The sequence below is a fragment of the Macaca nemestrina genome, chromosome 19 (genome assembly GCF_043159975.1).
Source record: "Macaca nemestrina isolate mMacNem1 chromosome 19, mMacNem.hap1, whole genome shotgun sequence".
Lineage (NCBI taxonomy): Eukaryota > Metazoa > Chordata > Mammalia > Primates > Cercopithecidae > Macaca > Macaca nemestrina.
Window position 1 is genome coordinate 41,149,934 of NC_092143.1, and position 27,137 is coordinate 41,177,070.

At 44.3% G+C, this 27,137-nt stretch overlaps 1 protein-coding gene across 8 annotated transcripts in view; it reads right to left on the reverse strand.

Annotated features, from left to right (window-relative positions):
* LOC105489409 (mitogen-activated protein kinase 4) overlaps positions 1–25,721 on the reverse strand; it is a 179,016-nt gene extending 153,295 nt beyond the window's left edge. For 3 of the 8 annotated variants that reach the window (XM_071085324.1, XM_011754220.3, XM_071085325.1), the window contains exon 1: positions 25,207–25,363. The gene's annotated coding sequence lies outside the window, so the exon portion shown is untranslated. Of the gene's footprint in view, positions 1–25,076; positions 25,173–25,206; positions 25,364–25,606 lie in introns of those variants that run through there. The other 5 variants (XM_071085322.1, XM_011754216.2, XM_071085323.1 and 2 more) reach the window with 4 other exon arrangements.
* Between the last annotated feature and the right edge of the window lie 1,416 nt (positions 25,722–27,137).

Sequence of the window (27,137 nt, forward strand, 5' to 3'; positions counted from 1 at the left end):
GGCAGTTCTCCAAGTGTTTTATATGGATTATCTTATTTTCTCCTCACAAAAGTTATATCATTATTACTCCACATTTGCAGATGAGGACTCTGCGGCCTAAATAAATTTTGTTTTCTGCCCAACTCTATGCACCTAGTAAGTAAATGCATGGCTGGAATTCACACCCGGGCTGGCTGACTCTACATCTAACAGTGTTCAGCACTTCAGCACCAAGAACTCAAATACTTTTAGATCTGTTATCCTCAAGCAGAAGAAGGGAATTTTCCACTTTAATTTTTTGGTAACTCTACTCCCTTATAATTTGCATTTTTATAGGATGTCTAGCTCAGAATACTTTGTTCAAAATCAGTGATACTGGTAATATTGAAGGTCACTTAGCTAAGTTGAGCTAGCCAAATCACATAGCTTTGACAAACCAATGTCAATTGGAAAGTTGTTCAGAAATTGTTTTCTGACACAGAAAGTCATAAATTAAATTTTAAAAGCCCCCTTTGCGCAAACATTGTAAATAATTCAAGTTCCTTATCAGTGGATATGAGATGTCCCTGTACAGAGCAGGTACCCTCACCTTGTTTTTCCACTAATAATAATGGGTCATTACTGAGATGGTCACACCCAGTAATATGATTTGGCTGTGTCCCCACCCAAATCTCATCTTGAATTATAGCTCCCATAATCCCCATGTGTCATACGACAGACCCAGTGGGAGATAATTGAATCATGGGGGCAGTAACCCCCATGCTGTTCTTGTGACAGTGAGCAAGTTCTCACGAGATCTGATTGGGGCTTTTCCCCCTTCGCTCACCACTTCTTTCTACCACCATGTGAAGAAGGACATGTTTGCTTCACCTTCTGCCATAAGTTTCCTGAGGCCTCTCCAGCCCTGTGGAACCGTAAGTCAATTAAACCTCTTTTCTTTATAAATTATCCAGTCTTGGACAGTTTTTTATAGCAGCATGAGAGTGGACTAATATAGCTACTCACCAAGCCCCTTATTGATCAAGTATAGCCTTAGTGTAAGTAGACATTGATGCTAGAATAGTACCCCAGGGCACTATCTGAGTTAGAACATAGGCAAGGTCATACTCATACTTTTGCACATTATGGGGGACTTGCAGGTACCTGCAACTTTAACATTCTCTGTAGCAAAAACCAGACATGTTGATATATTACCTACCCCACTGTCAAACACGCAGCTAAAGGAGAGGACAGGAAAGAGGGAAAGAGAGAGGTAGAGGCCCCACCTGGCACTTAGCAGAGCACACATTGCAAGACAGGGAACATCCTCAGGGGTCAGCTTTGGATGAACCTGTATAGTAGCAAATTAGTGACATTCATATCAAGCATCGTAGAAATGCAATTGATGAAAACTCTAAGCCAGTGGTTCACAGCCCAAACTGCACATTATAACCACAGGGCTAGCTTTTTAAAATGCCAATCCAACTGGCCTGTGGACCACATCCATGACCAATTAAATCAGAACCTCTGGGGCCGACACCCAAGCATCTTTATTATTTTTAAAGCACCCTAAGTGATCCTATAGATTGAGAACCTAAAAACACCAGGCAAAAACTTAGCGTAATTTAGCATTATAATACAATTTCTTTTTTACATAGGAAAATGACCTTTCTAACACAGAACCAAATAACAGACAAGAAACATTTATACAGGAACAAAACAGAGACATTTCCTTCAGTTATGCAAGGCTGTGGATATCATCAGCTCCTTGAAGAGGAGAGTCCAGAGTTAACGCTACTGACGTTTGTAGCTTGTGGTCCATATTCACAGTTTACGTTGACTAGCATTTTGTGTGCAGGTCAGTCCCTTGGTTTCATGCTAGTCATTGTCATCCAACTCTTTTGTCATCCTTGTAAGCTCCTGAATTAAATGAACTCCTTCAGTGATTATTAAAGATAAATACGAGGAATAGATGACTCCAACTGACAAGTACAGTCAAGATTCTTCTGTCATAGGCAGTCGAGAGAACTAGTGCTTAACTAAGGCTTGTTCCTACCTGGGTTTGTAACACGTGCCACAAGTACAAAAACTGCAAGGTGGCTGACAAGAGTTGGGGACACAGTCTGTAGCCAGGGAACAATATACAATTCATACATCATTCTGAGTTCACTCTCTCATATTTTTCACTATCTTCAAATTAAGGAGGCTGCATTGCTAAAGTTATAAAAAGAGGATTTGCTGTTTTTGTTTTTGGCTTTTTTTTGAGAACATGAGACATGCCCTAGAGGCTTAGTTCCGCAGTTCATCCAGCCTCATGTCCGGTCACTGCCAGGGTTACACGAAGTGGGTGGGAGATTAGGATTTGCACTCTCTGATTTGATTCCTCCACCATAACCCCAGAACATCCCATAGGTCTGTGTGATTCTTTAGTAGAGAAGAGACATAAAGAGCTTGGACACACTCCCTGACTGTAGCAAGCAGCAGCTAAGTCATGCTGTAAAGTAGCAAACAGTAACTAGATGCTTAAGGACGATAAACTCGTTGGTTTTTATCCAGAAATCTCTCCCAGTTGAACTCCCAGCAAGCATCGGTCCTCAAGGAACAAGAGGACTTCAGGCACTCTGCAGTGAAAGCACAGTAATTATGATGAACAGGATCTTACTCAATCCTCAATATGCCTTGAGGTTGGCAAGACAGACATTTATGCCCCTAATTCACTGCTGTGAAGAGGAAAGCTTGGGGTCAGAGGGACCTTGAGAAGTCCTCTAGTCCAATGTGTCTCTAGCTTTAAATGCATCAAGATCACCTGCAAGGTTTGTAAAACCCCGGTTGTTAGGCTCCAACCCAGAGATCCAGAAATTCTGATTCAGTGTAAAGAAAAGGGAGAATTGATGGCAACAGGAGACAAATTCCTAGGCAGACAGGGACGGGTTCCCAATGAAACCCCCAAACTACAAGCCAAAGACAGTTTAAAGCCTGAAAACTGAGCTGCCAGTTCCACAGAGTCCATGACTAGAGTGAGAACTTCTATCCCCATCTTACCCTCCCTGTCTCTCAATTGGTTCCTTGTTTAGTGTTTTTTTGTTTGTTTGTTTTTTGGAGACAGAGTCTTGCTCTGTTGCCCAGGCTGGAGTGCAGTGGCGCAATCTCGGCTCACTGCTACCTCCACCTCGTGGGTTCAAACAATTTTTATGCCTCAGCTTCCCAAGTAGTTGGGACTACAGGTGCACACCACCATGCCCAGCTAATTGTTTGCATTTTTAGTAGAGACGGGGTTTCATTATGTTGCCCAGGCTGATCTCAAACTTCTGAGCTCAGGCAATCTACCCACCTTGGCCTCCCAAAGTGCTAGGATTACAGGCATGAGCACTGCACCTGGCCGATTGGTTCCTTCTGAATGATGCCTTTTAACTAATCGAATGGTGCTTTTTCCAAAGACCACCCATGGACCAATAAGCACACATCCTCTCATTCTAAGCCCATAAAACACCCGAACTCGCCTCACAGACAGAACCCACTTTCAAGGTCCCCTCTTTCAGTTGAGAGCTTTCCTTCCGTTGATCAATAAAATTCTTCTCTCCCTTACTCACTCCCTGGTGTCCATGCACCTTATTCCTCTTGGTCACAGGACACGAACCCAGAACTCACTGAGCTGTGGGCAGCAGGAATGAAAAGAGCTGTGACATGCTCCCACTCACCAGACTATGATAGAAAGAGAGCTGTAACATGCTTCCACTCACTGAGCTACAAGAGTAAAGAGCTGTGACTTTTCTTGTGGACTCAGACCTTGGGACTTCCTGAGCAAGAGCTGTAACACCCCTTGGGGCTCCACGATTGCTAGCATCTCTGAGTTTTGGGGCGCCACTGCGTTCCCCTCATCTAGACACTGGTGCCCAACATGGAAGCTGCTCATGGCATGCCCAATCCAGCTACAAGCTGAGCACAGAGCTGTAGCGGGCATGGGATCTGGGCCAGTGCACAAGCCAAGCACAGCCTGCCAGGCCAAGCAGGTGGAGCGAGGCCAGTGGGCTGGAGTGAGGCCCCAGGCAGAGGCAGCAGCGGCTGTAGAGATTTCTGGCTGATGAAGCAGCACCGAAGGAATTCTGTAACAGAATGAGCCTTGCTAAAAAAACTTCTAGGTGCGCTGCTGATGCTGCTCTGCAGAACATAACCACTGGCCTAGTCTACCCACCTGCCCAGTGCAGGAATTCTTGGCACAACAACCGTAACATCTCTGTGATATAGTCCCAGGCTAAGCCATTCTAACATCAGGGAGCTTAACTCACAAGGTAGCCCAGCACTTTCTTAGGCCACTCTGGGTAACTAGGGTGGGGGTAGGTGGTAGAGTCAGGATTCAGCTTTCTCAGTAAGAGCACCTACACCTGGGCATCCTTGCTCTACTACAGAACAGGAGAGCTTGCCACTAGGAGCCACTGAGTGTCAGAGTCTATAAGATCTTCATAATCAGCCAGCCCAGTGGTTCTCATCCGAGGAGCCCCTGTACCCAGACCTCATCCCAGACTGAGTAAATCAGAACCTCTATTTATTTCAAGTTCCCTGGGTTATTTCAACAAGCAGTCAAGGCACAGACCCACTGAATGGGTCTCTCTCCTTCACTTTAAATATAATAAATCTGAGGCCCGGAAGGAAAGGGCTCTGAACCCTCCAGCAGATCAGCCCACCTCTTCTTTAAGCTGCCCTATTCTTCACAATTCTAGAAACAGCAGAAGTTTCATCAATAGATAATGTTTTCAAAATGACAATGAGAATTGTGTGGTGCTTATTATTAAGGTTTCATTTGCCTGTGAGCTCTGTGACAGCAAACACTTACATGTAACTTTCGTAGGTCCCCAAACTCCTAGGACATGTCACGTATCCCAGTCAGTAACTCTTGTCGGACTAACTCTTAGATCTCGACCCTTCACCACATTCCACCCTCAGGTGCATGGAGTTCTCCAGAGCAGCTCCCAAGCCACCCACATGGGAACATAAGTTACTGGCAGAGGATGAACTCAACTCTTCAGCACACCTGCTTTATGTGGTGGTTTAAAATATGTTCAAAAATTATTTGACACTCTCTTCACAAAGTTGAGCATAATTCACCTTCGTTTGAATGTGGGCTGGACTCAGTGGCTCACTTCTAATGAAGAGAAAGAAAAGGACAATGACCATGCCATTTCAGAGTCCAGGTTGTACAGGCACCGTAACTGCTCGGTTGCTCTCTTAGATCATGACGATGATGTACTCCCTCCAGTACGTGCCCTAGAGGGAGGCAGCTGCCGTGTGATAAGCCCCTACGGAAAGACCTACAGAGAGGAACCGATGCCTCCAACCACGTGAGTGACCTTGGAAACTGACCCTCCAGCCCAAGACAAGCTTCCGGACATCTGTGGCCCTCACCAACACCACGACTGCAGCCTCGTGAGAGACCCTGAACTAGAACCACTCAGCTAGGCAGCCTCCAAATGCCCGACACAAAGAATCTGTAAGCAAATAAACCTTTGTCGTTTTAAGCTTCTGAATCATGGGGTGGTTTGTTACAGCCACAGATAGTGAATACATCTTGCCGCCTTGCTTTTTAAGCAAAAGCACTCATACATTTTAGGATGTTGAGAGTGCCCAAGATGAACATGCAAACTCCTCCTTCTCTAGTTCTCACAGAGGGAGGATAAATACATGCATCAGGCAGTCCTACTGGGTAAGCAGAAGGTGGAAGGCCCCTGAAGCAGTACTGATGGACAATGGAAAGGCAGATGTGTTTGGGTTTCCAAGGGAATTTCAGGCATCTCAGTCAATCATCCAGGTACTACCTGATGCCAGGCAGAGCAGGGAGCAAGGGAGGGGTATAAAAGAAGTTCCGTAATTGATTTAAGTTTCTGCCCTAAGGTTTACTAGTATCAGAGGAGGCAAGATTCACACAATGGACATTATTAGAGAATATGGCAGTTTATATTCTAGTGCTGTTCCATGGAGCAGGGCCAACAGTAAACACCATGAAAAAGAGAGAGAAGGCAGAACACCCCTAAGTGACTCAAGGAACAGACGTGTAGGATGGTTCCCACTGTAGGGCAAGTTTCATTCAGAGACAAACAGCAGATGGAAGCAGGAAAAAAGCAGCTTGGCCTTAGCCAGCCAAAGGTTGATGAAAGTCCCCTTGGGCATTTGTCCAAACATTTTTAGCAACCACCTAGTAAGAGCATGGGCATGTCATTAGCAAAATGTCTGGAGCAGCCTTCGGGGAGGTATTCAGGCCATATGTCTTCCCCTGATCAGGGTGAACTTTGCCCTTAGTCACACCCATTACTTCCTGCTCTTACCTGCCCTTCTCACCCTAGGCAGCTGCTGGCTCCCAATCCTGCAGCCTATTCCCACATCTGCTGTGTTGGTTTTGAGAAGCAAAGCCACCTCAACAAAGGTGACCTATTGCTTGATGCCCCTACTGCTGAGAACAGACTCTGCTTGCCAACACTGGTCTTCAATCCCTTTGGTATGACCCCTGCCTCCTCTTCCTCCAGCCTACTCAGGCTTCTGATGAAACCCCACAGACTGAAGGAGGAAGGGGGATGACAGGGGAGGTGGAGTCTGCTGACATCTCTGCTAGGCTCCCTGGGTGCTGATGGGACCTGTTGGAATGGATTTCCTCAAGAGCTACTTAGAGATGTATGAATTACTGTGTGATGAGGAGCCCTGTGAGAGGAAACCACAAATCAAATTTTCATCATCAAATTGAAGAGAGTAGTACCACGAGTAAAATCCATCACTGTTGTCTTTTAAGATGGGCCAGGAATGGATGAGAACTCACTCCCCTCCTAACACACTTTGCACTTGTCCCTAGCCAACAATTAGCCCACTGTTACCCTCTTGATTTTCTTCATGCACACCTAGTGTGCAACTGTGATGGGCATGGAGTGGGTCTCACCCATTTTGGACAGCCCTACTCACGCCGTAATGCCCAGGTCTGGCACCATCCTGAGGGTACCTGAGAGACTTCCCTGGGTAAGCCCCCAAATTGAAGAGGAATAGGCCTGGGAGGTGGGGAAATGTAGCTGCCAGCAGGTGGCTGGGCTATGACTCAGGTCTTTTAATCTGCTCTCAAGGTAGAAGCGTGACTCCCGGCTAGTACCAAAAAAGAAAACAGAATAGGCGGAGAACAGTTCCTCCCCAAACTCACCTAGACTAAGGAGGTGGGACTGCCCCACTCCACTTCCACACATACCTCTCAAGTGGTTGCATTTTTGTAACTCATCTGCTGGGGAAGTGTAATTGTTTCTGCCTGGTGCCACTCCAAAAGCACACACAGTATTTAAAATCCTGAGCAGAGGCCGAGAGTGATGCAAGGACAAAGTGATTCACAGGCCATGCACCCTGCAGCCTTATCACTTCCCATGGGGTCTCCTGTGACAGTCTCCTGTGTCTCCTGCACGTGCATGTTCTCTCCAGTCCATTTTCCAACTTGCAGGCAAATCTGATCACCATCCTCTCCTGCTTACACCCCTCAAAGACTTTCCTTGCCTTCAGATCAGCTCCAGCTACTGTGCTCCAGTCTCTGCCTGCCTGTCCAGACTAAGCTGCCCCTCCCCATCAAATTCTTTACCCCAGTTATCCTAAGCCACGTATGGTTCTCCATGCGAGGCTTGCTCATGTTCTCTCTCACCTCTTCCCATGTTGCTCCAGGGATACTGCCCCACTTTCCCCTGGCAAACACCAGGTCATCTTCCGAGATTCCTCCCAGACACATCACGTGCTCCTAGAAGCCTCCTCTAAGTCACGCTCCCTCCTGCCCATGTTTGTCCCCTGAAAGCCCCGGGTGCTCCCTCTACAGAGCATTATGGGAATAGTACTGTGCTGTCCTTTTAGTAGTCCATTACTCACCCCAAGACTAACCACTTCATGTAGTAACGGCATCTTCCTCTTCCTTATAGCAGCAAAGCTTGCACAATACCTAGCATGCAATACGTGTTTCATAATTTAAAAAAAAAAAAAATCAATCAATCTTATAGTTTGCTGTAACCATTATGTAGATTTGCAACAATCATATAATTTCCTTTTCCTTGACCAAACAGGCACCATCTGCCATCACTATGTCCTTCCTCCTAGACCAGTGGTTCTCAAATGGTAGTCCCCAGACTAGCACCACCAGCATCACTGGACAGGCGTTAGAAATGTATATTCTTGGACCCTATCCTATACCTACTGAATCAGAAACTCTGAGGTTACCCGAGCAATCTGTAGTCCACCCAGCAATCTGTAGTTTAACAAGTGCACCAGGTGATTCAGATGCACACTCAGGTTTGAAAACCACTTGTGTGGAGCCTTCAAAGACCCTTAGAAGCAGCTCAAATTTCATTCAATGAGCAGCATCAATGAACTCTCTGGCCACTTACTTCCCCTTTTCCAGGAGAGCTGAGCCTCTCACATTTAAAACAGCTGCATTCACCTGGGGGCCAGATGCAGCAATATGGCCCCTCCCCTTACTCCTTGGCCTAAACAAGAATCACCTAGGGAACAAAGGAAACCAGGCAACACATGCACTCTGCTCCAGGGAGCTCTCTCTCTGTTGAACCCTGGGCAGCGGGTAAGGTCTCAGTCGACACTTGCTGAACTACACAGAGTTCACCTAAGGCTAAATCTATGGCTGGAGCTCCTTAATGTTACAGAAGCCAGTTTCTGGTTATTTTTCTCCAAATAACAATGTTAGACACATCAGGAGTATGACAGGCAGATGTGCCACTCCTATCACTGCAGATACAAGGAACAGGGCAATTAGGAAGATCTTGGCTGTCGGTTTCAGCTCAAACCACTGGTAGCCACAATGAAGGCTGTGGTTGTGAGCTGAATTTATTAGGTTTTGCTGCCTACCCTTCATCCAAATCACAGCATAACATATTCAGGCCTACGGAAATGTCCAAAGAACCAGAAATGGCCAACTTTTTTTAGCACTAACATTTTTATAAACCCTTCTATTGTTTCATGTGTTCTTATTTTTATTGAGCACAAGGTAACCCTGGTGCACAAGGTAACCCTGGTGTTTTTGCTGCTTAATGCAGGGAATGGCAATCTTGGCTGTATATTTGAATCACCTAAGCAGCTTCACAAAAAATCTGATTCCCAGACTAGACAGCAAACCAATTAAACCCTAGTCTCTGGAGTGAGATGCAGACATCCATATTTTAAAACGCCCCAGATGATTCTAACATGCACTTAATTTGGGGTTTTAAATAAAACTGATGTCTGGACCCCACACCACATAAATCAGAATCTCTAGGGCTGCAGCCTGGCACAAATGTGTAACCCAAGCCCTCATACACACATGCATATGGTGTGTAGGGAGTGTATGCAAACAGGTACATACACTCTCCAGGTGTTCTAATGCAGCCAAAGTTGAGAACGACAACACATACCATTGGTTCCCAAACTTGTTTGCACTTGAGAATCATCTTTTTAACATTCCAAACCTCATGCTAGACCCCAGAACTATCAGATCACAAGCTCTAGGGCAGTGAGCTGGGCACAGACATCAATATTTTGTAGGGTCCCCAGGTGATTCCAAGGTGCAGACAAATTTGGAAAGCACAGCACAGGCTCCAAGCTCCAGGAGAGCAGGGTCTGTCTTGTAATTTTTACTGTAACTCTCCTACAGCACCTACTTGTATTTGTTAAACTGAATTGAATTTGTAGAGGCCTCCATTCTCATGAGGTCCTTTCCAACTATGCCTACTTGCATTGGTGCCACCTAGGACCCTATGAATCCAGAGCAGGGCTTGGCATAAAAGGAATATGCTTCATACAAACTGCATTATACTGCTTCATTAGTAAATCCTGTCCTAGGGACTTCCACAGACCTGACACTTTGTTATTTCATTATGTTATTTAATTAAAAATGGAATCTATTATGCCTTTTTCACATTAGATGTTGGTAGAATTTTTTGTTTTTTTAACTTTTATTTTAGGTTTGGGGCATATATGCAGGTTTGTTATATAAATAAATTGCATGTCACAGAAGTTTGGTGTACACATTATTTTGCCACCCACATAATAAGCATAGTACCTGATAGGTAATTTTTGGATCCTTACCCTCTTCCCTCCATCCTCAAACAGGCCCCAGTGTCTGTTGTTTCATTGTGTTCATGTGTACTCAATGTTTAGCTCCCACTTATATATTTGAACATGCAGTATTTGGTTTTCTGTTCCTGCGTTAGTTTACTTAGGATATTGACCTCCAGCTCCATCCACATTGCTGCAAAGGATATGACCTTCTCGTTCTTCTTATGGCTGCATAGTGTTCCACGGTGTATATGTACCATGTTTTCTTTATCTAGCCCATTGTTAATGGGCATTTAGGTTGATCCCATTTTTTGCTACTGTGAATAGTACTGCAATGAACATATGTATGCATGTGTCTTTATGGAAGAACGATTTAAATTCCTTTGGGTATATACCCAAAAAAAGGATTGCTGGGTCAAATGGTAATTCTGCTTTGAGTTCTTTGAGAAATCACCAAACTGTCTCCCACAATGGTTGAACTAATTTAAATTCCCACCAGCAATGCATAAGCATTCCCTTTTCTCCACAACCTCACCAGCATCTGTTGTTTTTTGACTTTTTAATAATAGCCATTCTGACTGGTGTGAGACGGTATCTCACTGTGCTTTGGATTTGCATTTCCTAATGAATAGTGATGTTAGCATTTTTTTTCATATGCTTGTTTGCCACGTGTATGTCTTCTTTTGAAAAGTATCTGTTCAGCTCCTCTGCAAACTTTTTAATGGGTTTCTTTTTTGCTTGTTGATTCATTTAAGTTCCTAATAGATTCTGGATGTTATTGATAGACCTTTGTCAGATGCATAGTTTACAGATATTTTCTCCCATTTTGTAGATTGTCTCTTCACTGTTGATAGTTTCGTTTGCTGTGCAGTGCTCTTTAGTTTAATTAGGTCCCATTTGTCAATTTTTGTTTTTGTTGCAATTGCTTTTGGCATCTTCCTCATGAAATCTTTGCCTTACACTTTTTGATAGTGTCTCTCTCTTGGGAATTTCTTTTGCTGTTTCTCCTTGGGGTGGCTTCAGAGAAAAATAAAAATAAAAAATAAGCCTTTCCAGCTCTCTGTTCTCAGCATGTTTAAAAACTGGGAATAGCTTTTGAGCACTCAGGTGCCTAGGAGTGAATTTAGGAAGTGAGGTGTTGTCTTAGTCCGTTTGTGCTGCTAAGACAGAATACCCGAGATTGGGTCATGTATAAAGAACAGCAATTTATTTCTCACAGTTCTGGAAAACCAAGATCAAGGAACTGGCAGTTTCGGTGTCTTGTGAGGGTCCAGTCTCTGCTTCCAAGGTGACACTTTGAACTTTGCATCCTCCAGAGGAGAGGACACTTCATATCCTCATATGGTAGAAGGCAGAAAGGCGAGAAAGGGACTAAGCTTCTTCCATTAAGTCATTTTATGACAGCATTAATCTATTCATAAGGACAGAGCCCTCATGACCTAAACACTTCCCCGAAGGCCCCACTTCCCAACACTGTTGCATTAGGAATTAGGTTTCCAACCCATGAATATTAGACAGCACATCCATGGCCTCTGCTCCTTGCTGAAGGAGGAGTTCACTCACCAGGTCAGAAACAGCTCCTATCTTAAGAAGGCTGCAGGTGAGGTAAAAATTACCATTAATCCTTCCTTTCACATTGATGCTGTGCACCTGGATTTACCCAACAAGTGAGGGTGATTTTTCTCTATTGCAAACACACCTGGTGTAGATACTTATCATCACAAGGATTCCTGCTGTGAATTCCTTTGTGGACATGCTGATGTTTATATACAGCAGGTTTGCTTTAAGAGGAGGTAGAGCTGCAAAATCACTCATTAAAACTTGGAAAAATAAGCTCGGTACAGCCTTTTCTTTTTGAGAGTTTTAAAACTCTCTTTACATTTGTAGTTTTAATTTAGCATGACCTGATTTTTGCAGCATTGACCATTCATCTAAAACTTGATTGCCAATCTCTGTAATAACTGTTGCAGCAACAGGAGGGCTCGGCTAGAAGTGAGGAGAACTGGGCTCTGTATACCATGTCACCTCTAATTTCCTGTGGGACCTTCAGAAGTTATTTGATCTTCAGGTTCCTCATTTGTAAAACAAGAGAATAAATACTCTTGATGATTTTCTTCTGACTCAAACCCCATGTGATTCTAATTCTCTTGTGAACAATGACATTAGTCTTATAGAAAGGGCTTCGTTTTTTCCTTTTGTTTTCCTAGAAATGTATAATTATTTGGGAGAAAATACCTTAAATCCAATTCAATAAAAGAAAAGACTAAGGAATGAATATATGTGCCATAATGTACTAGACACAGTAAGGCTACAAAAAGAGAGACAGCCTATATTGCTGAAATTAATGAGGAAAACAATCATCTAACCATGATTCAAGACAGAATGAAATAGATGCAAAGACACAAAACCAGAGAGGAGGTAGCTTGGAGTATTTAAAAAAAGAATGTCCAGAATAAAGAGCAAAATTCTTTTTACCAGGGATAAAACAACACCGATGTGGAATCAAAAGTGGCTTCTAGTCCTGGAATACTAGAGAACTAGGTAGTAACTATATCATCTAAGACAAGCCACACATCTTCCCTGAGCTTCAGTTTTCCCCTCTGTAAAATGGAAATCATACAATACTGGCTCAAAATACCAGACAGCGCCACTAGGAGGCTCAAAGAAGATATTGGTATTAGAGGACTTTACAAAATGCTGCAGAATATAAGTTACACAAAACCATGGAGGATATATGTGAACTATATTGACCATGTTCCTATAGATTTTGGTCTGATGATGAATAAAAACCAGAATTTCTAATGAGAAAGTAGTCTAGAACAGTGGTCCCCAACCCTTTTGGCACCAGGTACCAATTTCATGAAAGATAATTTTTCCGTGTACAGGGGTGGGTGTGGGAGATGCATACAACTCACCATGATGTAGAATCAGTGAGAGCTCTGAGCTTGTTTTCCTGTAACTAGACAGTCCCATCTGAGGGTGATGGAAGACAGTGACAGATCATCAGACATTAGATTCTCATAAGGAGCATGTAACTTAGATCCCCCGCATGTGCAGTTCACAATAGGGTTTGTGCTCCTATGAGAATCTAATGCCGCCACTGATCTGACAGGAGGCGGGCTCAGGCAGTCATGCAAGCAATGGGGAGCGGCTGTATGGAGAGATGAAGCTTTGTTGGCTTGCCCACTGCTCTCCTCCTGCTGTGCGGCCTGGTTCCTAGCAGGTCACAGACCGGTACTGGTCCTGTGGCCCAGGGATTGGGGACCCCTGGTCTAGAGGTTAAATTCACAAGAGGATCTTATAAACTGTGGCTTCTTTTTTCTCCACCTTCTTAATTCTCTCCTTATTTACTTAAGTATGATTATTTAAAATATCAAATAGTAAAATATAAACTAACAAATCCCTTCCCTCACATCAATCCTCAATCACTTCTTACTTTATCACTACTAACAATGTCTTGTGTGTCCTTCTAGGAAAAAAGCTTATGACTGCCCCGTAATCGTAACTGCACATGCTCCTGCATGTGTCCCCTGTATCGACAGCTATACACCTGCTTTTCTAGGTATCCATTACTGGAGAGGAAAGATCTTATTTCAAATAATCTAAGTTTAAGGCAACATAGTTTTAGATTACTGAAATCTGACAATGCTTTTGGTGGTGATAATTAAATAATAATGCGATTATTATTTATTATCAATAGCAGAGGTGGAAGAGAAAATTAGAAGGTTATTTAATATATTATGGAAGCCAAATCCTGAACTCAAATTGTAGAGTAAAACACTGTTGTTTGTTGGTTAATGAAGGGAGAAAATTCAGCACATAAAAGGTGGATAGATTTTTGATTCTGGGGATCTCCTTCTGAATAAACCGGAAAGAAAAGCCAATGGATATTTTTTACTGCCTCTAGTTCATTCTCATTTCATAACATTGAGAATCTTATGAGAATCTCAGAAGAAAGACTGCTCATAAGAAAGGAGAGGTTTCAGAATTAACAAATTCACTGAATAACTTCTGAAAAATGAAAGCGTATAGACATTTGGAAACCAAGACTTTGAGCTTTTAACTAAAGTACTTCAACTGAGAGCATTATCACTTAGGAATCACCCAACAAACTTAAGAATGACCTGAGTCTTTTTTCTTTTGTCCTTAGTCTCCATTCAACTCAAGAAAATAGTAAAGTATAGAAAAATGGACAGTTATTCAGGCCACAACATACCCAGAACTACTTACTAGATATATTCTCATTCATGCTGTAAAAAATTCTCGCTCCTATTCCGTGTACACTAACGTTCTTCTCTGTGTCATTTTGATGGCACATATTTCACTGGCTTTATTACACAGCAGATGGCTGGGCCATTAAAGCCCTCTTCGAGTCCTACACTGTAGGCATTGAAACTTCATAATAATTCATAAGAAATTTTTCATTTTTTTGCCTCTGATCTGGAAAGCTCAAGCAGTCCACCACTGTTACATATTTCTCACCTTCTCTTCCTATGTGATTTACAGTAATCATCTTCCTTATTCTCCTCTTACAAATAAAATCATTTCAGATTTCTGAACTTCTCTGTTCCTTTTTTTCTAGTGAATGAGCTATAATACTTCACCATTCTGAGTTCTTTAAAGGTTCTGGACACTTGGTAAAAAGCCCACCGCATACTGAAGGTGATGTCATGGTCTCTGATAAGTACAGGAATTTGCTCAGCTAACTTTGTCTGAACTCCCTGCAGCTTTAACATATGTTATTGAAAATGCAGCACATTATCTCTTATTAGCAGACAAGATGGTATTGAAATAACTGGAAAAAACTCAAATCCACATAAATGGAAAATTTGACAAAAGAAATACAGTAAATGGCCCTGATGGTTCTCAAATAACTATACCTCTTTAGAAAAATCACCTTAAGAGCCCAAGTTACTGATAAAAGAAATTTGGGCTTGTACCTAAAGTGAATCATGTTAGAGGAATTAATTTATTTCATCTCAGGCTGAAAGTTTTCAAATGTCATGGTTCATAAATTCTTATGGCTGGTAGGGCTTTCTGACCATTCTGCCTCCAAAAATAATCACGGAAGGGCACATTTTCCAGGAGAACAGAAAATTTGCCTCTTCAAAATTAATTAAGTCATTTATCATTTCTTCCAAAGGATCGGCCACAGTCTAGAATTACCTGGGAGTGGGGTTACAGATTTGTTCTTTTATGGACAGTTACTGAAATCTAATTGGAGGATTTCTATTTCTAGCAATATGGTAGACTAATTTATCTATAGTCCTTCCTATGTGTGAAATATTGTGAAATTAAAAATCAGCAGGGTAAATTATTGTGGAATACATAAAAGGCTCCATGGTATAGGGCGGTCTCCAGAAAGTCGGTGGGGATACCTCCCCCTAAGACAGGGCCCTTTCCAGAGGGGCACACCCACACCTTCCTTCTCTTTACCCAATGACTACATGCCTGAAGGGTGAGGGGAGAGAATGTGGTTCCCTGGGCAGACAGTGATTTTCTGAGAGGATAGCTCAGCTCTAAGGTTTCCAGGGAAAAAGGTACTCAAAAATAAAAATAAAAGCCTCCACCACCCCACTCCCACACCCCAAAAGCCAATGGAGGGTGTGGTAAGGTGGAGGATGAGGAGTTCCCACCACTCAGGCTCCCTTTGTCCAACCTTTTCAAACTCAGGAAATACACTTTCCTTTTCGTAGACTTCTCTGGCTTCTTGAAAGTTGGGGGAAGAGTTGGAGGAAGTAAGGGGAAAATAGATGTGGCTGCTGATCCCAAGAACACGTGGTCGAGCATGCAGCTTCTAAAAGCCAGAAACTATCATAAAGCTCCAAACCTTAGCATCAAGCAGAGTCCTCTGGAAAGACTATCTTGACTTCTTAGCCTGGACCTGATGGTTCAGCCTCTACAAGGAATTGTCTGGGTCATGGAAGAGAAGTTCTGCCTTCAACATGAACATTTTGGGGTCCAGTTTGAATGGAAGGAACTTGCTCAGCAAAAATACAGCCTACATTTTTTACTTCTTAACAGCTGCTGAAAGAGAAAGCACCTTCCTGCCTCAACACTTCCCTTGGTACTAAATTCTCATCTTTTGCAGGACAGTATAGGTGAGAAGAAAGAAGCAGGTTAGAGATGGGGCTCCAGGTAGCACTCCTGTGACTGCCTTCTCAGCCAGGTCACCTGCCTTATTAGGAACAGCCTGAGGAATTAGTCTCATTTATGCAAGGAAATACATCTACATGTGGCTATGTCCAGTTAGTGGAAATGTATCCATCCTAACTTCTCTGCTTTCCAGCTGCAACTAGGGTGTTGTGTTGGGAGTAGATAAAGTTCTCTAGGCACAGTCAGGCAAAGAGCAGCTGGTCACTTGTGTTTCTCTCCTGTCAGTCTCTAAGATGGATCTGACTGGGTCCCACCTCCTGCCAGCAGTGGTGAACTGGGTAATTTGAGCCAACTTTCCCAGTGAACACAACAAAGAAAGCTGGATGAGGTTAACAACAAATGACAAACCTTCCTAAAAGCACCACAAAGCTAACAAGATAGGGAGGAATTTCAGGTTTAAGATGTGAGAAAAGAAATAGATCTAGACATGTGGGCCTCAGTACTAGGCGCCACTTTTACCCAGTTGGAGGCGCTTGTCAATCCAAAACAGGAAGCTAGGAAGCTGAGCAGCGCATTGATGGCCTCATGGAATCAAGAGGCCAGGGCCTCTCTAAGGCCTGGTAAACCACTTTACACTTAGAGTAGGACCCCAAAGAGCTTCAAGCTTGTCCAACCCATCTTATTTTGTTGTTGTTGTTGTTCTGTTTCATTTCGTTTTAGGCTTTTAGCAGCCTGAAGCCATGGTTTTTACTTTCTGTCTCTAGTTATAAGTGGAAAAGAGGGATGAGGAAGGGGCTTTACTGGCCCAACCAGAATCAGAAACTAAGAACCCATGACTGTATTCTCTCCCTTGGACACCCCCTGATAGACCCTAGAAGTAAGAGAGAACAAAAAGTAAACTAGTCTGGCTTCATGTCATCTGGGTGATCCAGAAAATCTGAGGCCCCAAAATTGAACCACTATTGCTGATACCCCAGAAAACCTTAAGAAGTTAATTAAAAATTCTCTCTTGAACTCATCATCTGTATTATGATTATCCAAAGTCTCAAATTATCAAATGTCCTGAAATGTTAAATATCACTAATTATATGAAGCACTATTATTTTATGTACCAGTGAAAAAGAAAAAATGCTGTCAACTGTCTCTCCATCTAAGCTTGCTTCAGGAACTAACAAGCAGCTCTATGACTAAGAACAAAATGTTTAGCCTGAAACAGGGCACGGGAGATGTTGGAATCATGGAACATGAGGGTTGAATGGAATTCCTTATAAAATAGCCACTATTACCTAAGAGATCAGAGGTTATTGTTTTTCCTTTTGACAAATGACTTTCTATAGAAAGGTTATTTAAAAAAAAAAAACTACACTCAAATAGATAATTCACCAAAACAACAACAACAAAAAAACACCACACACACACACACACACACACACACACACACAGAAAGTTCTATAAAAAAATCCTATAGAAAAATGTTTAGCTGTATTGGTTAGCAAAATGTAAATGAAAGCAATAAAGACACCTTTACTTTGTCATATTAGTAATTACAAAAACAAGTATGTTATCAATGGTGTGGTGAAATTTCATCATTTATAGCATGCTATCAATATAAGGTAAACTGGTACACCGTTTTGGTAAAGCCATTGAACACAATGCACACACATCCTTGGCTCAGTAATTTCACTCTTTGGGAATGTATACCAAGAAAACAATCCAAATTGTAGAAAAACCACAGACACAAAGTTGCCCACGTAGTGATGGCAGGGAGAAATTAGGACCAAACTTAATGTTCACTAATAGCAAAACGTTGTGGTAAATTAACAAGCTTCTAAGGATTGCAGCCATTAAAAATTATGTTCACAACAATGAGAACACAAGGATACCGGGAGGGGAACATCACATACCGGCGCCTGTCAGCGAGTGGGGGTTAGGGGAGGGAGAGCATTAGGAGAAACACCTAGTGTAGATGACAGGTTCATGGGTGCAGCAAACCACCATGGCACATGTATACCTATGTAACAAACCTGCACATTCTGCACATGTACCCCAGAATTTAAAGTAAAAAAAAAATAGCATCAATAAAACTCTGACATTGTGGAAAGACACAAAAAAATTATGTTCACAAAGAGTTTATGTTCACAAAAATTATGTTCACAATCACTTTTACACTGTTGGTGGGATTGTAAACTAGTTCAACCATTATGGAAAACAGTATGGCGATTCCTCAAGGATCTAGAACTAGATGTACCATATGACCCAGCCATCCCATTACTGGGTATATACCCAGAGGATTATAAATTATGCTGCTATAAAGACACATGCACACGTATGTTTATTGCAGCACTATTCACAATAGCAAAGACTTGGAATCAACCCAAATGTCCATCAGTGACAGATTGGATTAAGAAAATGTGGCACATATACATCATGGAATACTATGCAGCCATAAAAAAGGATGAGTTCGTGTCCTTTGTAGGGACATGGATGCAGCTGGAAACCATCATTCTTAGCAAACTATCACAAGAACAGAAAACCAAACACCGCATGTTCTCACTCATAGGTGGAAACTGAACAATGAGATCACTTGGACTCAGGAAGGGGAACATCACACACCGGGGCCTATCATGGGGAGGGGGGAGGGGGAAGGGGGGAGGGATTGCATTGGGAGTTATACCTGATGTAAATGACGAGTTGATGGGTGCAGCACACCAACATGGCACAAGTATACATATGTAACAAACCTGCACGTTATGCACATGTACCCTACAACTTAAAGTATAATAATAATAAATAAATTTAAAAAAAAATTATGTTCACAATAACACATACATTATTCTAATAAAAAAGGCAAGAACAATTAAAATTGTATGTACAATATGGTCTGAATTGTTCAAATGAGTTTGAAAATGAGCTTAAAAAAACACTAAAAATAAACATAGCAAAATATGATTGAGATTAAAGTATCAAAGGATCACAGGTAGAATGTGTTTATTATTCTTGCCACCTTCCATAATGAATACATATTACTTTTTTAAATAGACAAATGTTTTCATTCTAGTTATTTACTGTAAAGATGATACAAAAAAGCAATAAAAGAAGTTTTTATAAGATAATCTCATTCCACCAATCAAACCGTCTCAGTTTTTCTGTGATTGTTTCAATACTGCCTGTGTTTACATACACCTTTGGCATAGATGTAATCAGTTTGAATTAATGAGTAGTTCTCTGAGGATCAGTGCCCTGGAAATGAGACAAGTTATCAAACCCTTTTCCTGCCTAGTTTCCCTACACCGACACACTCTACAACCAGGAAGACAGAAGAACGGTATCCCAGCAGCACTGAGTGACAAGGGGATGGGGTGAGCTCCTGGCTCCTTGCCCCAGCCTCCCAGCTGATCTCTGTGTGACCTTAGCAAGCCATCTAACCACTCGCAGCCTCAGTTTCTCTAATTATTCAATGGGCAAGCAGGGCTGTCCAGAAACCGCTAAAATCTCTTTCAGGTCTAATTTCTGTGACTGTGTGCACATTTGACCCAAAATCTCCAAACAGGTCTCAACTCGAAAAATTTTATACAAATCAAACCTGTTTAAATACAAACGAAAGACGAGCAATGCTTTAAAGGAAATCTCTACCACAGCAAATCTTCATGTAGAATGTTTCTTATTTCTTATTTTTAATTTTTGTTAAATCTAGACATTGATATATTGCCAGATCAGTCTTGTGCAGGGCCAGGCATTTATAGTTAACATTTCTACACTAAAGCAACAATTAGAACACTGTCTTCCTCACTGAAGCTAAGGTGATCCAAACTAAGGAAAAAGATGAATTAATGAGAAGTCTGAATTATAGTTTCATTTGTAAAGCCTTATTATCTTAAGTTCTTAAATTCACACAGTCATACATCACTCTGAGAAATGCATCATTAGTCAATTTCTTGGTTATGGGAATATCATAGAGCATATTTACACAAACCTGGATGGAATAGCCTACACACCTAGGCTATATGGTATGGCCTATTGCCCCTAGGCTACAACTCTGTACAGCATGCTACTGTACTGAACACTGTAGGCAACTGTATCACAATGGTATTTGTACACCTAAATACGTCTAAACATGGAAAAGGTACAGGAAAAATATAGTATTATAATCTTACAGTTTCACAGTCCCACATGCAGCCCTTCATTGACTGAAATGTCATTATGTAGCACATGACTGTACTTAAATTACTTGTCCCCCCAAAATAAGGGGGCAAGTATTTCCTGCCTGGCTGGTTTTAATGCAAGGACATCTCATCCCAGGCTCAGGTATTCCAAAAGAAAAGTTTGAATCAATGTACTCCTATTATAAACTCTTCAAATACCATTAGAGTGACCTGAAAAAGAGTTTCATTCACTTCCTGAGGCAATAACTTCAGCACTGACCAACCTCGTTTATAAGGTGCAGTAAGTTACTACTACCCACTAGTGGAACGCAGAGCCTCCTGCTAAACCGGAATGAACCCTGCCCCTCATTTCACCTATGATGCTGCTAATGTGGACCTGGGGTTGCAGACGATATGGAAGTTCTTACTTTTGAGGGTAGGTGTTAACAGAAGTACAGGTCACCCCGGATTTAACAATTCCATTTTGATCTGTGCTCTCAATTTAAGTCAACACTTTGAGAAGTTTCTCTTAGCTCCTATCAGTCATAGGTAGGACTAATTTTCTATTCTTGCAGACACAGCTGTCCAGTCGTTCCTCAAAACCTTTCCCAAAGGCTGTTTTCCCACGAAGCTAATGAAACTTAAATTCAGAGCCCATCATTTGTCCTCACCAGACCCTTCCAAGGCCTGGGAGGTGCCCTAGCAATGTGCTCCCCTTATCATTTTGTCTTTTCTTTAAAGAGGGTCCATCAAATTACATAAGCACCAAGTCCACCTGAACTGAATCCTCCTCTGCCATTTTCCTCCCCGGCTGGTGGTTACCAGGCACTGCCCAAGTAGCAGGCTGGGAAGATCTTGTGGGTAATGCAGTTCTGCTACCCACAGTTCTGGTATATAAATCAGCCACACTAGAAAAAGAAGAATTTGAGGTTTCATGCTTCAAAAGATGAACTTAATATAATAATCAGATTAGGATATGAGGTCTGAAAAAAGAGGTATTTATTCTAATTTATGAAATTACTTATATGAAAAGTTCTGCCATGTTAATTACACATGTATTAGTTCCTCTTTATTGAAAAGAATTGAATTACATTAGATAAGGCCTCTATTATATGGCATGATACATAATAACCAATAACCCTTAGAACAGTGGTTCTCAAGTAGCAGTGATTTTGTTTCCAAGGGGATACTTGGCAATGGCTGGAGACATTTTGGGTTGTCACAACTTGGGGAGCAGGCTGGTGTATGGTGCTCCTGGCACCTAGGGGGCAGAGGCCAGGGATGCTGTTAAGCATCCTGTAATGCACAGGACAGCTCCCCACAACAAAAACTTATCTGGCCCATAACATCAACAGCGCCCAGGTTGAGAATCACTGCCTTAAAATAATGGGCACATGTAGGTAAGGAAGCAAGGATTCTCCCTGCAAACAATAAAGCTTTAAACTTTGGAGTGGAATATATGAGGGCCAAGCTGGCAGGTGGCTCACAGAGAGCCACTGTCTGACTTCAACCACTGCACCATGATAAACAGCAATGAAGCCTCCAGACATTCATGAATCATGGGACTGCAAGGACCCTTGCCAAGACTGGCTACGTGAGGAGGTGGTGGTTTCAGGAGCACCAGGAAAGGCACTTTGCCTCCCCAATTACCTCTGACACCCACTTGTCTGTGCCTGACATCGTCTCATGGTGAACACAGCCTTTCATTCCATAATGAGGCTTAAAGTGCAAAGACCCCTGGAAAAGAGAACACAGTGACCTACATTCATATTCAAGAGAAAGTGACTGATGACAGATTGGTTTTCCCCTGAGACCAGTTTTCATACAGTGAAAGGCTCTGAACAGCTGAAAGTGATGGAGAGGAAGAGCAGACAGCAGGCCCTGATGAGGCTGGGAAGGGGTGAAGAAATGGGCAATAGAGGTCACTAAAATAAGTGTCACCTACCCTAGCGACTCTTTCTGCCTGAGCCTGCAAGGAGGGAAGGATGCAGAGAGAAAAAAAAAAAAAAAGTCACATTCTTGGCCTTGAAGAAGATTACAGTCAAGTTCAGCTCAGGTGAAAAAAACTCCAGGAATGTTTGAAAGAATGGCTGAGATGCAGGGCAGTGCTACCCCACAGCCAGGACAGGAGACCAAGGTCCTTGCCAGCTATGGGATCATGCTGAACCTCAACTGGTTCTGGGTGATGCCCCCCACCTGACACCTAGCATAGTCCTTGACACAGTAAAATGTTCCAGCAGCACTTGTGTGTTGAGTGAAAGGAAACGATTCCAGAGGAAGATCTAGCAAATGCCTAAACTACTCTAAAGACAGTTTGTTTTCCTCGACACCTTTGCCAAAACGATTTCCCTCAATTTGGGAGGAAAGTCTTGTTAATTGTCTTTGCCCATCTGAATCCTAGTTCATCTTGCAAAGCCCATTTGTTTTCTCTGTCAATTCCTGACAGCTTTTCCCTCTTTTCTTATCAGCGCATTCGTCTAGTACTTACCATATTTTCTATGTATCTTTCATAACGGGCTTACTTACAGAAAAGATTTCAGAGAGGCTTTCAAGGTCACAACAAAAATACTGTAATATAGTTTTTTTTTTATAAACAATTTAAAAAGGAGGTCTCAGAAATAATTTAGGGAGAAAAAAATCATTGTACCAAGAAGCTGGGATAAAGCTGTTACCAGGAATTTCCAGAGGCCAAGGCAAAAAGATAAACATAGAAGGCACATAGAGAGTTCTCAATGTCTGATAAGAGAAAAACCACAGTTCCATGTGCTGAGAGTATGTTTCAGGTTAAATTCCAGGAGGAATTTGCTCCTGGCTTTTCATATATGCTGCCCAAGTTGTCATTTTACATGTTTATCTCGTGAACCAGAGTTCTTTAAGACAAAGACTACATCTTAGACTACATTTCCCTGATAAATGCCTATATTGCATTGTAAATACTCAAATATTTGCTAATGGATATGATTTTCTTGCCAGTCTGGATATTCCAGGGCATCTCAAGATCCTGATTATCAGAGTAACAGATTCATCAAATCTCTTAGCAGGAAAACTATTGAATTCTAGTCCTAGGGCCCCAGCCACGGGCAATGATGGGACTTAAAGACTCTCTCACCCCAACACCACTGGTATCAGTTTGGAGTGAGGGGCTGGAAGGTTCAGCTGGCCCTGTCTTCATGCTTCTCCCTCCCTTCCTCCATTGGTTCCTTCCTTGTTTAGAAGGTGTCTTTTCGTCTGTCTGTCTCCAGCACAGATTCTCTGTCCCTTTGAGCATTAGGGCTTTGCCTTATGGCCCTTCGATTCCCTGTGATAACTCCATGGAGCTTTACACAAAGAAACTGACTTTTCTAATGCAAGGAAACTGAATTGGAAAGACGTTCCAGGCAAGACTTTTTACTATTCAGCCCTGCTCCTGGCTGACAAACCCTCAAGCATAGAAGTGTACCCTCAAGTGTAGACGACCAGCCCTTCATGTACCACACAAGCGGTTCAGAAAGGTTAAAATGCAGGTCACTAAAGGAGTTGAAGACTCAAGGGTCAGAAGCTATTATATTTTCTCTCCCTTGTTTCTATCTGTACCCCAAAAGTACACTGGGCAACCCTTCAGCAAAAAAGCCTTGTGCACTAAGTAGGTGCTCAGTAAATATCTATTACAATAAGATCATAGCATAGCTACCTTGAACATAGTAGGTACTCAATAAATAGCTGTTACATTGAGAACCTCATGACACTTCATCTTTGCACGGGGTAGGTGCTCAATATGTATCTATTCAATTGAAAAGTTTGTAGTATACCTGCTTTTCACATAGTAGGTGCTCAATAAGTATCTTTTACGTTAAGGTTGTTGTAAGATAGCTGCCTTGCACACAGTAACCTCCCAGTAAATGGCTATTGAACAGTTGCAGACACTCCTCCTTAGAGAACCCAGGCAGGGGTGACATTAATCAACCACCAGGCACAGATCCATGAATGGAAATGCACGTCTCGAGGTAGTGCTTTCCAGAGTGCTGGAGAGGCGCGTGACAGTAGGCGGCCGCTGCACTGTTTCCGGACGCTGCTGACCCACTGCTGGCTCCAAGATATCGATTAGCGATCAGAATCCATTCCCCACCCAGGGGCGGGAAACAGCCGCCTCCTCCAATGGTCATCTCGGGGCCGCACCTGGAACTCCCGCCACAGCCCCCTCCCGAGGCATCCGCCACCCCGGCTTTACCTACGATTCCAGCGAGTAGCAGGCAGAACAAAAGCAAAAGCCGGTCGGACTTGCGATTGCTTTTCTGATAGACAGCAACCCGGGAGGAGGCTGGGGGAGCCGGCCTGGGACCCAGGACGTCAAACCCGAGCCGCTGCCCTCTCCAGCAGGCTGGGGCTCTGGGTCGCCGAGCGGGGAAAGCGGCGGGGTCCCCCCACTCCCCTTCTCCCAGGGGCTACCGACCGGGAGTGTGGGCGCCTCGGTCGGGTGGTGAGGGAAGAGGGCTCTGTATCAACCCTTGAACAAGGAAGGGAGAGGCTGGAGGGGAGGATAATCGGGGACTGGGGCAGACCCCGCAACCGCGATCCAAATCTGAACTCGCAGTGTGAACCGCCCCTCGGCGACCCCAAGCGCTCGGGATTGTCCCCGGGGGTGGGGTCCCCTCGCGGGGCCCGGCCCCTGCGTCCTCCTCCCCTAAACACACCGCAGGGAGCCCAGCTGCAACCTCCCATCCCAAACGGGTCGGGGACAGCACTGGCGCGCGGTCCGCGAGCGAGGAGGTCACCCAGGGCAGCCGGGCGGGTCCCGCGGGAGACCCCCGCCGCTCAGACACTCGCTAGTTTGGCAGTGGCGTGGCCTGGGGGGCTTACTGTTAGGGTGAGGTGGGGAGGCAGACAGTGCGAGGAAGTCTCATCTCTTCTCCGCTTCTCCGGAGCCCGCCGAACTCTAAGAAGGCGCAGGCGGCGGGAGGAGAAAGCCAGCAGAGGGGGAGCCACTTACCGAGGCAGAGCTCGAGAGCGCGACGGCCCGGCCACGAGCCGCCCTTTGTCTGCGGCCGCGTCGCCGGCGCGCTCGGCCAGGCTGGTCCCAGCCCTGGCGCGCGGTGAGCTCCCGCGGGCGCCCCGACAGCCCGGCTCGCTGCTCCAGCTCGGGCTCGGGCTCCGGCCCCGGCCCCGGCCCCCGCCTGGGCTGCCGCTGCCGCGGCTCCGCCCCGAGCCGGGCCCCGCCCCCACCCGCTGGGCCCCCACCTGCTGCGGCGGTGGCGCTGGGGAGCCGGGCCCTGGGCGCCGGGGGGCGGCCGCCTCCCGCGTGCCGGGCTCTGCCCTCCCGCAGCCTCCAGGCCGCTCGGCCGCGCGGTCCCGGGGCCTTCCCGGACCCAGCCCCACGGAGACGAGCTCACCTGGGGAGCCGAGCCCCGTCCGGGGGTAGCCTGGCCTTCCCGGGGCACACGCGGTAGAGCTCCAGTCACTCAGACGCCCGTCCTCACGCCCGCCGGGGGTGGGGGATCCTCGGGCTGCGTCCGGGAGGGAAGGGGCGCCGGGAAGGCGGGAAGCGGGGATCCGCCTGAGCCCGGTCGCAGCCCCGCCAGCCCCGCGCTGCTGCAGCCGCCGGGGGCTCGGTGGGAGGGTGGGTGGGGAGAAGGAGCCGGCGGGGACCGGTGGGCTCTGGAACCGGGGAGACCTGCGCGCGCGGGAAGGGGCACCGGGCCGAGGGTCGAGGGGGCGCAGAGCCCACGTGCACCGGTCCCCAGCCGGCCTCAGATTCCGAGCGGGCCGCCTGGGCTGTGAATCTTTGCTCACTGGCATGACCGGAATAAAACTAACAAAAGGGAACCAACACTTTGGGATCCGGAGGAAAGGGACAGGAGAAGCCACTAACACTGGTAATAACTGGTGCTTCTGTGGTGCCTTCAGCGAGCCCAAAGCTGTGGGCACCAATGAGGGGCGTCACTGAACGCGGTGAGTCCCGTTGGAATGGTTAAGGCGCTGCTTTTCGAGGCATAGAAAAGTCTGATAACCTAAATATCGTATAATGAGGTCGCTGGTGGCTTTAGCTGCCCATGAGCTCTCTCCTCTCCCAACTCCCAAAGCCTTCCGAGTGAGACCTGCGTTTTGGCACTTTAATAAGGTCTGCTGTGTACTGCGCTTATTCCCTCTTCGTCCCCCACCTCTACCCCCAGAGCCTAATGCAATTCCAGGCGCTTAATAATTGTTGCAAGAATTCGCTGTCGAATTTTAGCGTGGGCAAAAACATAAAAATGAAGGATTGTGGGATCATATTGGGAAATGCACTAAAGGTTTGCACAGTGATGGTGGTATGAAGGGTAATGAATGTTAGTTGCCATTAGTACCTGGTTGTGCTGCGACTCCTATGTGTGCAGGTAGTAGGTTTAGGAATATGCTAAGTTAGAGACCGCAGTTATCAGGACCTTCATTAACCTCAGATAATAGGGATAAGGAAGTAGTGTGTAGCAAGCAAGTATCTGTACATCTGTGGTAAGATTCCAATGTGTCTTCCCCAAAGAGAACATTTTAACATTTTGCCTCCTTGATTTTCATTACAAGTATTACCAATTCAGCAAGTAGGCATAAATATGAAATGTTTTGTGTTGATTTTTTCATTTTTATAACATCTCTTCTATGAAGGAAGAATAAGAGGCCCAAGGCTGCTCATTTAATCCAAAAGAAGCAGAAGGACAAATGTCCCACCACTTTAAACCCACTAAGTGCAAAGTGAAGATATGGTGAGTCCGAATGAAGAGACTGACCCCTGAGAACACCTGGAAAGCTCAGAGTCCCTTCCAGCGTGGTTTTGTTTTGTTTTGTTTTTTGTTTTTTAAATCTCTTTGTCTTAAGTCTGGAAGCTGCTCTTGAGAGCAGTGTGCTTGTCCACGCGAGATAATTTCTCTCTTCCATTTGGCAACTGGGAAA